The sequence below is a fragment of the Octopus bimaculoides genome, chromosome 2 (genome assembly GCF_001194135.2).
Source record: "Octopus bimaculoides isolate UCB-OBI-ISO-001 chromosome 2, ASM119413v2, whole genome shotgun sequence".
Classification (NCBI taxonomy): Eukaryota; Metazoa; Mollusca; class Cephalopoda; order Octopoda; family Octopodidae; genus Octopus; species Octopus bimaculoides.
In genome coordinates, this window is record NC_068982.1 from 72,053,377 (window position 1) to 72,065,876 (window position 12,500).

Consider the following 12,500-nt stretch of genomic DNA (forward strand, 5'->3'; position numbering starts at 1 on the left):
CCCCATAACCGCCTGTCAACTGGTGTTGGTGTGTTTACGTCCCTGTAACTTAGCAGGTCAGCAAAGGAGATCCGATAGAATAAGTACTAGGTTTTAAAAATAAATCCTTATACACATAAAGGAACAGCGTATCTCAAAGCACACAGAGCTATAAATTATAGCATGTAAATATTGGAAATATATGTATGTATATGTATTGGTCTGGAAGAAGGGACAGTGTCTATGAGCTTCTCTGGCTCTCTGAAGCCAGTGAGATTAATGTCATTTAATGTTCTTTTAGACGTTTGTAAGTAAGTAACCGCGGGATGGAGGTGGTCAGGGATGTGGGGGTTGGCAGGGATAGAATACCGGAGCAGGCTGACGTTCTGGGAAGGAAGACTCTGGGCATAAGTGGTTAGCGTGAGATCTGGAAGAAGAGATTTGATAAAAGCAAAAGTGATGAAAGAAGAAGAGAGGAGAGACGAACACAAGAGTATGCTTGAGTGGAGATGACATGAGTGCAATTCCAGGGAGCAGAGGACGTTATTGTAGCAGTTGAAAAGGTAAGTAGAGGAGACAAAAAAATTAGTCAACCCAAGACTACAGTAGAGAACACTTGTACGAGGTATGTCATGCAATGAGACCGAACCCGGATCTTACGTATTTACAAAAGTGAACTTCTTTATCAATCACAGAGTCATGCTTTGCTCCATTGTTTATCATATTGTTGTTGTTGCTGTTAATATCGTTAGTGTTGGTATTGATATTATTATAGTTGTTGATGTTGTTGTTAGTTTTTATGTTTGATCTATATTACATTATTGATGGTTATAATTCGCTTTTTTTTTCGTTGTTGTTTTTCTTATTTGTTGCAATTGTTATTGTTGTTGTTGTTTTGTTTTATGCGTTAACTTTTCTTTTACAACCAATCTCTCAGTTGTTTGACAATATATTAACTTACCTTACCAATTTGTGTGATTCAAATATAAAGAAGAAAAAATATATCCATTAAACTCATTGAATTAAACATCAAAGAGGAGTGAGAGAGAGAGAGAGAGAGAGAGAGAGAGAGGCGGAGAGAAAGAAAGAGAAACATGGAGAGAGAGAGAGAGGGAGGAAAAGAGAAATAGAAGGGACGAGGTGGTGGCGGATGGTAAAAAATAACATTTTTTTTCTCTTGCTATCGTTTTTTTTCTGTTTGTTATTTTTCTTTTCTTTTGCATTTATTGATAATCATTTTTGTTTCTGTTATTTTCTGTTACTATTAGGCACTTAAAAGTAAGAATTGTATAAACACTTGTCAAAAAACATGTGTGTACATGTGTATACAGAGGCGAATATATGTATTTAACAACATCTGTGTGTGTATGTGTGTGAGAGAGAGTGGGGAGAGAGAGAGAGAGAGACAGACAGACAGACAGACAGACAGACAGACAGACAGAATGAACGTTGTGTTGAAAATCTTAAAATTACATGTTCGTTTCTTAACACCATCAAATAGATTCAGTTTGTAGTATTGCATTTTGATTAAATACCTAAAAGAAAAATGAACAAATGCGATTAGGTGATCTTAATGCCTTTCCCAAGACCATTATGACAATGAGCGATAACTCGCCATTTAGAGGTCATGAAATGGCATAAAATTATGAGTGTCGCATCTTCCGATTTCCATTCTTCTGTTGTAGCAACTAGAACTAACTTCCATCTTATTTGTAGAGATCATCACCTTCGTCAAGCTGTGGGCATTACTGTCTCAAGTCCTTGGGCTCCTGGAGCCGCTTACCCGATTTTGCATGGCGTATTATCGATCGAGATTACATTTACCCTTGAGCCAAACGCCAGTCCGTTGCAAGGTTTATTCGTTTACAGCTGAAATGAAGTGTTTTGCTCAAGAACCCAACGCACCACCCAATCAAGGAATCGAAACCATACTCTTACGATCGTGTGTGGAACACCCTAACTACTAGGCCACGCGCCTTCACCAATTTATCGAGATCACTGGTTATCAAAATATAATGTCAAATGATTCTATCTAAATTTCATCCAAGAAAACGAATAAATTTAGATTTCGGCACAAGGACCAGCAATTTTGTAGGTGGTTAGGGTGAGGGTGGGGAGTAGTCGATATCATCAACCCCAGTTCTTGACTACTACTTTATTTTATCAACCCCGGAGAGATGAAAAGCAAAGTGGACCCCGGTGGGATTTGAACTCAGAATGTAAAGATCTGCAAGAAATACGGCAAAATATTATTTTCGATGCTCTCGACGATGTTGTTGCGCTGAGGAGACAAATGATAGCTGTCACTGGGTGTCACAACTCACCGAGTCGAAGAAGCACGAGTAGGATCTCAAAAGAAGTTACCCCCAAGTGGTGCCCATCACTATCCCACGCACCCGTTTACTCCCACCGGGTGATTTGAAGTTAGCACTGCAAGCTATTGGGTTGATGCATAATTATTGCGGCTTTTGTTCAACAAAAACAATAACAACATGTAACAAAATCATCTCTAAATGATTATTCCGGAGCATATTCACCATCTACTTCAATTACAGCTTCTCATTTGCTTGGCAGACGGTCAGACCGTCATCTAAAGATGTTTTAGTTAAACATCGTTATTGTTTTTGTTGAAGAAAATTTGTTGAAGAAAAAGCCGCAAAAATTATGCACCAACCCAATAATATTTGAGTAACTGGAAATCATAACTTCGAGGAAACTAGTGATGATTTTCATCGATGAAAATTAATCAATAGGGGAGAGAGAGATCGATACCTTTTACCCTTGTTTCAGTAATTAGACTGTGGTCATGCTGGAGCATCTCCTTGAAGGGTTTTAGTCGAACAAATCGACCCCCAGGGCATAGTTTTAAGTTTGGTGCTTATTCTATCAGAGTCTGTCTTTTTGTCCACACAGTTTCTGTCCACCATGTCCATTCATAAAGAATTGGTCAGCCTGGAGCTGTTGCAGAAGACACTTGCAAAAGATGCCGCACCGTGGGACTGAACCCGAAACCATGTGGTTGGGAAGCAAACTTGTTAACCACACAACCATACCGGCGTCTAGCAGACTTTAATAAATTCACTTATCGTGAGGGGAAATGATCTAACGTTTCGTCCCCTTGCTCTTTGCTTATTGATTGAGAGTAAATAAGGAAGAGAAAATAATGTTTTCTCTATCACTCACTCGCTCTCCCTCTGATGAAGTTAAGAAATCCGAAACGTAATATTTCCCACTCCTTACAGCGATTAAACTTATCCCTCTCTCTAGATGAAGCTCTCGTTAACTCTGCAGTGCTCCTACTGCTCAAAACCCAGAACTGCTTCTACTCTGCAATACTTAAAGTTTATATGAACTATTTAGAGTTTAGACCACGGATTGATTTACTGTGTGTTTACCGGAAACAGAATACGAACCACGATTCGTCAGGCATCCTGTTGACACTCAATGTTACTTAACTACTTAATTGATCCACTGAAAGGTGTAACTACTCGATAGCATCAAGCAAGTGTAATTATCCTGAGATAGGTAAGCCTAATCGATATGTGTAATAAACTGATACTACGATGAGTGTTTTTATACTCGTACTACAGCAGCAACAGTATCAATCTAATCAATAATATGATAAGTAAGACTGATCGATAATGTGGTGTGTTATTCTACCTGAAAGATATTTTCTCTGATCGAACTAAAAGGGATGCTGTGAGAGGTACATGGGTTTCGTTTTGTACAGACATAACCAATCGATGACAGAAGTGATTAATCGATAATTGATGGACGTGAGTATTTAGTCAGATTTGCTTCACGGTACATTATCTCGGCTATGAAGGAAAACTTACCTGGGTGGTGGTGGCGGTGGTAGTGGCAATGGTGGCGATGATGATGGTGGTGGTGGTGGTGGTGGTGGCAGTGGTGGCAGTGGTGGTGGTGGTAGTGGTGGTGGTGGTGGTGATGGCGATAGTAGTGGTAGTAGTGGTGATAGCTACGGTGGTGGTAGTGGTGGTGACGGTGGTAGTGGTGTGGGTGGTATCGAGTATCAACAACCCTGCGTAGTCACAACGTTTTGTTGGCTACATGTGTCACTTCCTCACCTGAATAGACTGTGAGGCAAACGAACTCTAATGCTAACCCTAACTCAACACCATCCCCTAAACTAGGTTAAAACAGCACGAGGCGATTTTACTTAAATGCGGCCCCGAGTGGACATTTCTTTCTTTTACTTCTTTCAGTCGTCAGACTGCGACCATGCTGGGGCACCTCCTTAAAGAATTTTTTGTAGAACAGATTAACACCAAGACTTTTCTGTTTTGTTTTTTAAAGTCTGGTACTTATTCTATCGTACTCTATTGCCGAACCGCTAAGTTACGGGGACGCAAACACACCAACACCGGTTGTCAAGTGGTGGGGGGGACAAGTACAGAAACACACACACACACATACATACATACATATACGATGGGCTTCTTCCAGTCTTCTTTCAGTTTCCGTCAACTTTGGTCGGCCTGAGACTATAGTAGAAGATACTTGCCCAAGGTGTCACGCAGTGTGACTGAACCCAGAGCTATGTGGTTGGGAAGCAAGCTTCAACACTTCCAGTTAAATGGGGTTTTAGTTACACCAAGTGACTAGTTAGATAACTAGATCAGAATACCTAGGTATCAGTTTGGTTAAATGAAGCTCAGCACCCCCGAATGAATAGTTAAATGGGTTCTTGTCAGACCAACGATCAGTTAAATATGTAGGTCAAAATACTGAGGAATCGATTTGCTAAAATAGGTCCAACATCCCTGGATTGGCGCATAAATTCAACACGGCCAGTTAGATAAATAAGCCAGTATACCAAAGAGTACAGGAGGCGCAATGGCCCAGTGGTTAGGGCAGCGGACTCGCGGTCATAGGATCGCGGTTTCGATTCCCAGACCGGGCGTAGTGAGTGTTTATTGAGCGAAAACACCTAAAGCTCCACGAGGCTCCTACTGTACTCTTTCACCACAACTTTCTCTCACTCTTACTTCCTATTTCTGTTGTGCCTGTAATTCAAAGGGTCAGCCTTGTCACACTGTGTCACGCTGAATATCCCCGAGAACTACGAAGGGTACACGTGTCTGTGGAGTGCTCAGCCACTTGCACGTTAATTTCACGAGCAGGCTGTTCCGTTGATCGGATCAACTGGAACCCTCGACGTCGTAAGCGACGGAGTGCCAACATACCAAAGAGTCATTTTGTTCAAATGGGCCCACCACCACTGAATGGACACTTAGATACATTAATTCAAATCAACCAGCTAGATAGAGAGCATACCAAATGATCAGCTAGAGAAATAAGTAAAAAAGAAAAAAAAAAAAAAGAAAGCAAGGGATATTTTTGCTTAAATGTAGCCCACCTTCAGTTGGACAGTTAAATTATAAGTTCTAGTAAGTTCGAACGACCAGTTTAATAACTAGGTCAAATTTCAAGAGGTTATTTTGCTTTAATGCCCCCATCCTACCCATTGTACAATTAGATATATTAATTTAACACGGTCAGATGTATAAATGGGTTTAGTTGGACAAAATGATCATCAGTTAGATAAATAGGTCAACCTATGGTCAGCCCAATAAATAGGTCACGGAATATTCAATAGAACACTTCAAACAATAAAACAATGTTATTGATTTAGCCTAATCACATGACTAACTTGTTTTGTTGTTGTTTCGTAAATGAGAGAAAGTTTTTAATGTACTTTTTATCATCTGTGTTGCTAATTCCCTTTGAAATAGCATGACCTCTTTTATCCATCGCATAATATACGAAGCTTTCCTCCTCCTCTCCCCCATCATCATCATCATAGTCAAAAGAAATCAGTATTTTGGTTTTTAAATTTCATGGCCACCTACGTTGAGCAAAAGATAAATTTCCATCAATTCATTTCCGTTTCTTGCACTCTAAAAGCTCCTCAACGCCCCTAAACACCACAACTATGCGGTTCTCTTTCCTCCCACCTTTAATATATAAGCATTTTTGAGGTCAATCAGAATCAAATAAAAAATCTCATCAAAATCAAGCAAATAGCAGCGCCATTTGGTCACAGCCTTTCGGCGAGAGCGCATATAAGAATAAACAAATCAAATAAACAAACAATCAAATATTTTCTCCTTGTGTATGGCTCACGGGCAACCTTCGATTCTTTCTCCTTCCATGGTTGTTTTCTTTTTACCTAATATTTTACCCGCTATTATTTATAGTTTTATCTACTTCGAGTTCCACGACTTAAAATATAACGATTTAGCTTCATGCTTCTCAAAATTTCTAAATATTTATGAGATAAACAACATACAATTTTCACTGGTGAAAATAAAGCTTCTAAAATGGACGACAAACTTTTGAAGAGCTGCTTTGCTACAGTGATAGAACGTCTGTTACGTTTATCAGAAGATGTAGGTTCTAGACCCATGAGCAGTCTTGGGTTTTTTCCGTCCTATAAACTTTTCAACCAAATATTCTACCTGCTATTATTTATAGCTTTATCTACTTCGAGACCCACCGTTAAAAACGATTTATTTTCTCCTTGTTTCAAAATCCTTGTGCCAAACACTCAGATATATTAATTTGGCTCTGATAAAGTGAATCCAAATTCCATTTTCAATTCGTCGTCATAGAGAAATATTCTTTTCTACTCTGGGCACAAGGCCTGAAATTTTGGGGGAGGGGACAGTCGATTAGATCGACCCAGTATGCAACTGGTACTTAATTTATCTACCCCGAAAGAATGAAAGGCAAAGTCGACCTCGGCAGAATTTGAACTCAGAAGGTAAAGACAGACGAAATACTGTTAAGCATTTCGCCCGGCGTGCTAACGTTTCTTGTTTCTTTATTGCCCACAAGGGGCTAAACATAGAGGGGACAAACAAGGACAGACAAACGGATTAAGTCGATTAGATCGACCCAGTGCGTAACTGGTACTTAATTTATCGACTCCGAAAGGGTGAAAGGCAAAGTCGACCTCGGCGGAATTTGAACTCAGAACGTAATGGCAGACGAAATACTGCTAAGCATTTTGCCCGGCGTGCTAACGTTTCTGCCAGCTCGTCGCCTTCGTCATAGAGAAATATTCTTTCCCTATTATCGCACATACTCTTGACAATGACACTTTTTTCTTCCTTTTCTTTTTTCTGCTCTTTGTTATCTCTTCCGTCTCTTCTATCCTGCCTTTTCTTTTCTCCTGTCCTGCTTTATTTGCTTACACCATATCTGACCAGTGGCTAAACAACAACAACAACAACAATAACAGTACCTAATATACAAACAGCTGCACAATCATTGCATCACAAAAGTGTTTTTTTGTTTTCGCTATGTTTTTTTCTATGACTTCATCTGCCTCCACAAACGCCTCAAAATATGCAAAAATATCGTAAATATTGTAATTTATCGAATCGAGAAAATTTTTCATGCAGACGTGAAATTACAGTACATCCCCGTCCCTCCTTGTGGAGGCAGAAGATGAAGTCACAGAAAAAAAAAAACATGCTGAAGTCGTATTTTAGAGTAATTTCAATACAGTCATTTAAAAGCTGTTCGAAGAAGATGCAATAAAAACAGTATTTTATAGAGAATAAAAAGCTTAGAATGGTACAACATTGCACTATAGAACAAAAAATGGACTATATACCTGTTGTAATTTGGTTATCTATAGTCCGATAATATTTCGGAATTACAATTCCTTCTTCAGATCTTCTTAGCTGGAGTCTCTAGCCAATAAAGAGTAAAGGCATTTTTTCCCACTTTTTCCATTTTCCGATGCATTTGTGGAAACAGAAGATATTGTCGCAAAGTTCTAAGATTTTACATCAATTATTCTGATGTCCATTCACAACTTTTCCCCAGTAGCCCCATCACGAAATTGAAAATCTTGAAAAAACGCTCCACCCTTATGAACTGGGTATTAACGAGCCTCAGACAAACCAATACACCTCAGCTTCTACCTTCATTCGGTGACCGCAAGCCATCCCAAGCACAAATTGGCACGGGGTCCCTAGACCCGTAGGGTTACTATGCAACTGCCCAGTGTGCCCGTGCGCATTTATGTACTTATTTATATATTGATCTAATACTTTAATTTGAGAAGATGGAGAGTTACAGCTGGCCGCTTTGATGCGGTGCTGGACGTCCACCCGAAACGTTGATGATTAGTATAATGATGTCATCAGTAATGTGTACTGAATCAAAGATATTTAACACTCAGATAGTACGGCTCGGTCCACTTTGTGTTAATAGGCACCGTAGGTAAGTATAACTCATTTCTGAAAGCAGTAACACTGGTGTAAAATTGATAGTTACGTACCTTGTAGTAATGAGTTCAATCCCTACGTGAATATAGCTTGATAAAGAGATGGATATCGTGCCATTAGATTGGATTTAGATACTCTGCATATAGACAGTGTTCATAGTTATTTGTGATTAAAAAAGGAAAAAGTAACAGCCGTAGTGATTGATATCTTAAGGTATAGGGATACCAGGGAGTTACCAGGGGACCTTACTGGTCTAGTGGCTCGCTGTCATTAAATGTAGGAACTCTAAAGCATTCCTTTGCCCGGAGCCTTATAATGCCCTGTTGATGGCGCAAATGAAATCCAGCTTTGCGTTGTAATGTGCACACTAATGTTTGTGTGGGGTGGTGATGTTTTTTATTGGTTAGCCATAGGAAAGAAGGAAGAAGGAATAAAGAAAGGCTGGGTGGAAGGGCGGGCAGACGGACTAACGGACAGAGTGTTAACCACAGATCAGCTGCGGTCAAAGAAAGAAAGAAAAAAGAAAGAAAGAAAGAGATAGGTGTTGTCATTTCATTGCAGATTGGCTCTGATCAAGCAAACTTATGATCAAAGAGTATTCCTGCCGTGACTAACCTATATCTTTTTTCAAATGCAGTGTAATTATCTACGATCACATTGAAAGCAGATACAGTTAAGATTTGATAGAAATTTGGCTGCTATTTCTAGCTTGTCGGAAGACCATAAAGAAGTTCCCTTGTTAGTTGATGGTCATGTCAGGAGCTCATCGGAGATTGCACGGCTTTGTGGACATCACAACTTCGTTTTATTGCTATTCTTCTCTTGAAGTAAACCTGACTAATTCCTCGCTGATAAGTAACTATTCAAAGTCAAATAGTTGATCAATAACCGATACTTTATATTGATACACCGAGCTTGTCACGTGTTTATAAGGAGAAGGTGTAGAAGGCAATTAAATTTCTATGACTTTCATATGTCTCCCAATTAGCGATGTTTCAATTACATCGTTAATGCCTTTCAAAAAGAACCATTAGCTACGCAACGATGTATATCAAACGATATAAATTGAATGAATTTAGTAAATCTCGGAGTTGAAACCGGGCCGCAGCCACAACACACTGGATTTTTATTTATCATCAATGACACTCTTTAGAAACTAAAATTCATAGCAGTATCTATTCCGGCTCTTTACGTTCTGAGTTCAAATTCCACTAAGGTCGATTATGTTTTTCATCATTTCGGGGTCGATAGAATAAGTACCAGTTTGACACTGGGTCAATGTAACTGACTTGCCCCTTACCCTCGAAAGGGCTGGCCTTATGCCAAATTTTGAAATTTTATTACATTTTTTTTCGCCTCTTTACGTTCTGGGTTCAAATTCTGCCGAGTTTGACTTTACTAAAATAAATACCATTTAAGCACTAGAATCGATGTAAATGACTAACCCCTCCCCCAAAATTTCTAGCTCTGTGTCAAAAATTTGAAACAATCATTATAATTATTATTTAAAAGGCGGCGAGCTGGCAGAATCGTTAGCACGCCGGGCGAAATGCTTAGCGGTATTTCGTCTGCCGTTACGCTCTGAGTTCAAATTCCGCCGAGGTCGACTTTGCCTTTCATCCTTTCGGGGTCGATAAATTAAGTACCAGTTACGCACTGGGGTCGATGTAATCGACTCAATCCGTTCGTCTCTCCTTGTTTGTCCCCTCTATGTTTAGCCTCTTGTGGGCAATAAAGAAATGAAATGAGAATTCTCAGCGCATCGAACAAAATGCTGAGTGACATATCTTCTGGTTCTGTACGTTGTGAGTTCAAGTATTACCGAGTTGAACTCTGCATTTTATTCCTCCGGGATTACTAGAATAAAGTACCTGTAATGTACTGGGGTTGATGTAATCGATTAACATCATCCCACTAACGTTACTAGTCTTCTACCAAAATTGGAAATATAGAAAGAATTACTGCAAGTGTTACCCGTCATATGACGGATAACTTTGGAAGTGCACTTATGCTACAGTGAGTATTATCAAGAAATACGTCATACATACAATAATTATAATTTAACTTCTGTCAAATTTCTTGAAATTTATACAAAATGATGAAACGGATACTAATTTCAAAAGAAAAAAAAACTTTTTAAAATCAAAATAAATTTTTTTTAAATTTCTCATTTATGTAACTCCTTTCATATCTACATATTTCATCCTCTCCTCCTCCTACTCCTCCTCTTTATGATATACAGATTTTTATTATTGTTATCTTTCACTCGAAAAGGACGGTGAGGGTGGAGAGAGAGGTGCTGTCCCCCACCCACCCACCTACCAACAGCACTACTAAATTTGTTCAAAGGTAGATGGTTGTGGCGAGGATGGTTCGAGTTTGCTCCGATAGGCTGGATAGAACGTATAGCAGAAGATCTTGTCCCTGTGGTACCCTTGGTGGTTGATATAATCCAGGATAGTAACTGACCTACCTTTTCCCCTAAAATCTTTGGCCATGTGCTAAAATTTGAAAGCATAAAGTGGAAGAATGGAAGAATTGCCAGAGCATCAGAAAAAATGCTTTGCTCCATTTGTTTCGGCTCTTTACATTCTGAGTTCAGCAACCACCGAGGTCAATTTTACGTTTCGTCCTTTCGAAGTCGATAAAATATAGTATCAGTTAAGTACTGAGGTCAATGTTTGGCATTTGCCTCTTCCTCAAATTACTGGCCTTGTGTCAAAATTTGAAAGAATAATTAAAAGACTGATTAACTGGCAGAATTGTTTGTGCCCTGAACAAAATGCTTAGAGGCATTTCTTCCGGTTTTACAGTTTGAATTCTTATTCCGGGGTCAACTTTGTCTTTCATCCTTTCGGGATCGATAGAATATGATCCAGATGAGCACTGGGGTCGAAGTAATTGACTTAACCTCTCCCTCGAAATTGCTGGTCTTGTGCCAAAAATTTGAAATAGTTTGCAAATCAGTGAAATGCTTAGCTGCATTTCAGCTGGGCCTTAGCGTTCTGTGTTCAAATTCTCAGAGGTCGACTTTGCCTTTCATCCTTTCGGGGTCGATAAATTAAGTACCAGTTGAGTACTGGGGTCGATAGAATCGACTTACCCCTCCCCCAAATTTCAGGCCGTGTGCCTATAGTAGAAAGGATTATTATTATTATTATTATTATTATTATTATTATTTCAAATATTGACTTTGCTGAAGTCTACTAAGGATGAGATGAATCTATGTACACGGTATTTAACACGCAGTTTGTAATCTATAACACACAACTATACACAGCCTAGATTGTTACATACTTCGTATAAGGCACAGTCAATAAATTAACAAACAGCCTGGACTGTCACACATCTAGACATCCTACAATTATAACCAAAACATGGATAGGACACCAACACCAGTAGGAAGACAATATTGTATAGATTTACTCAGGTAATATCGACTACCAGAGCAGATTCTTATCGCACTCTCTAGGTTAAAAGGAATATCTTTTAACAGTTAACCAATTGACAAACAAATTATAAAGAAGTGAAACAGAACCAGTGCGTGTGTTTATTATTGGCAATAATAACCGTCCTGAGATACAACAAAATGTCTCAACAGAAGTTCACATCAAGAATCATGCAAACCAAATACAAAAATGAAATAAGTTAGGTAACAGAACATAAACTCTTTATAATAATGAGCTGTACCTAACCATGGTAGCTATTTACAACTATGTGAACTGAGCCAGTGGATGTTTCAGCTATCAATAAGTATTTTGCTCATTATGACAAAAGTGACAAACTCTTCATTTCATAGAGCACATAAAATATTAATAAAATCAAATATCAAATGTCTGCCAATTCGTACTTATAGCCGTTCGTCATAAAATGGTGATTATTCTTATTTAATTAAAGCAAGGGCGGAAAGAGGTGCGACGTTTACGCCTCGATCAATTGAGAGAAACAAAATCAAACGGAAATGAAACTCGAATTGCCAAGAGCTTAGTTCAATATTCGTCAGCGCTTGTCGTTTTATAATCTTAGGACAAAACAGCATTAGTCTGTCTCATATTTGTCTCTTGACTTTCCTTCCCTTCAATTGTATAACCATAATTTAATTTCTTTCTCTATGTACTTTAAAGCAGAAGACAGTTAAGAAAAGCGATAATGTTATATTTCCAATGATGTTACTTTGCTGCCGGGGAGTTCTGAAGTTTCTCTTGTAAAATTTATTATTAACTGACTGTAGAAAGCCTAAAGAAAGACAGGGAAAAA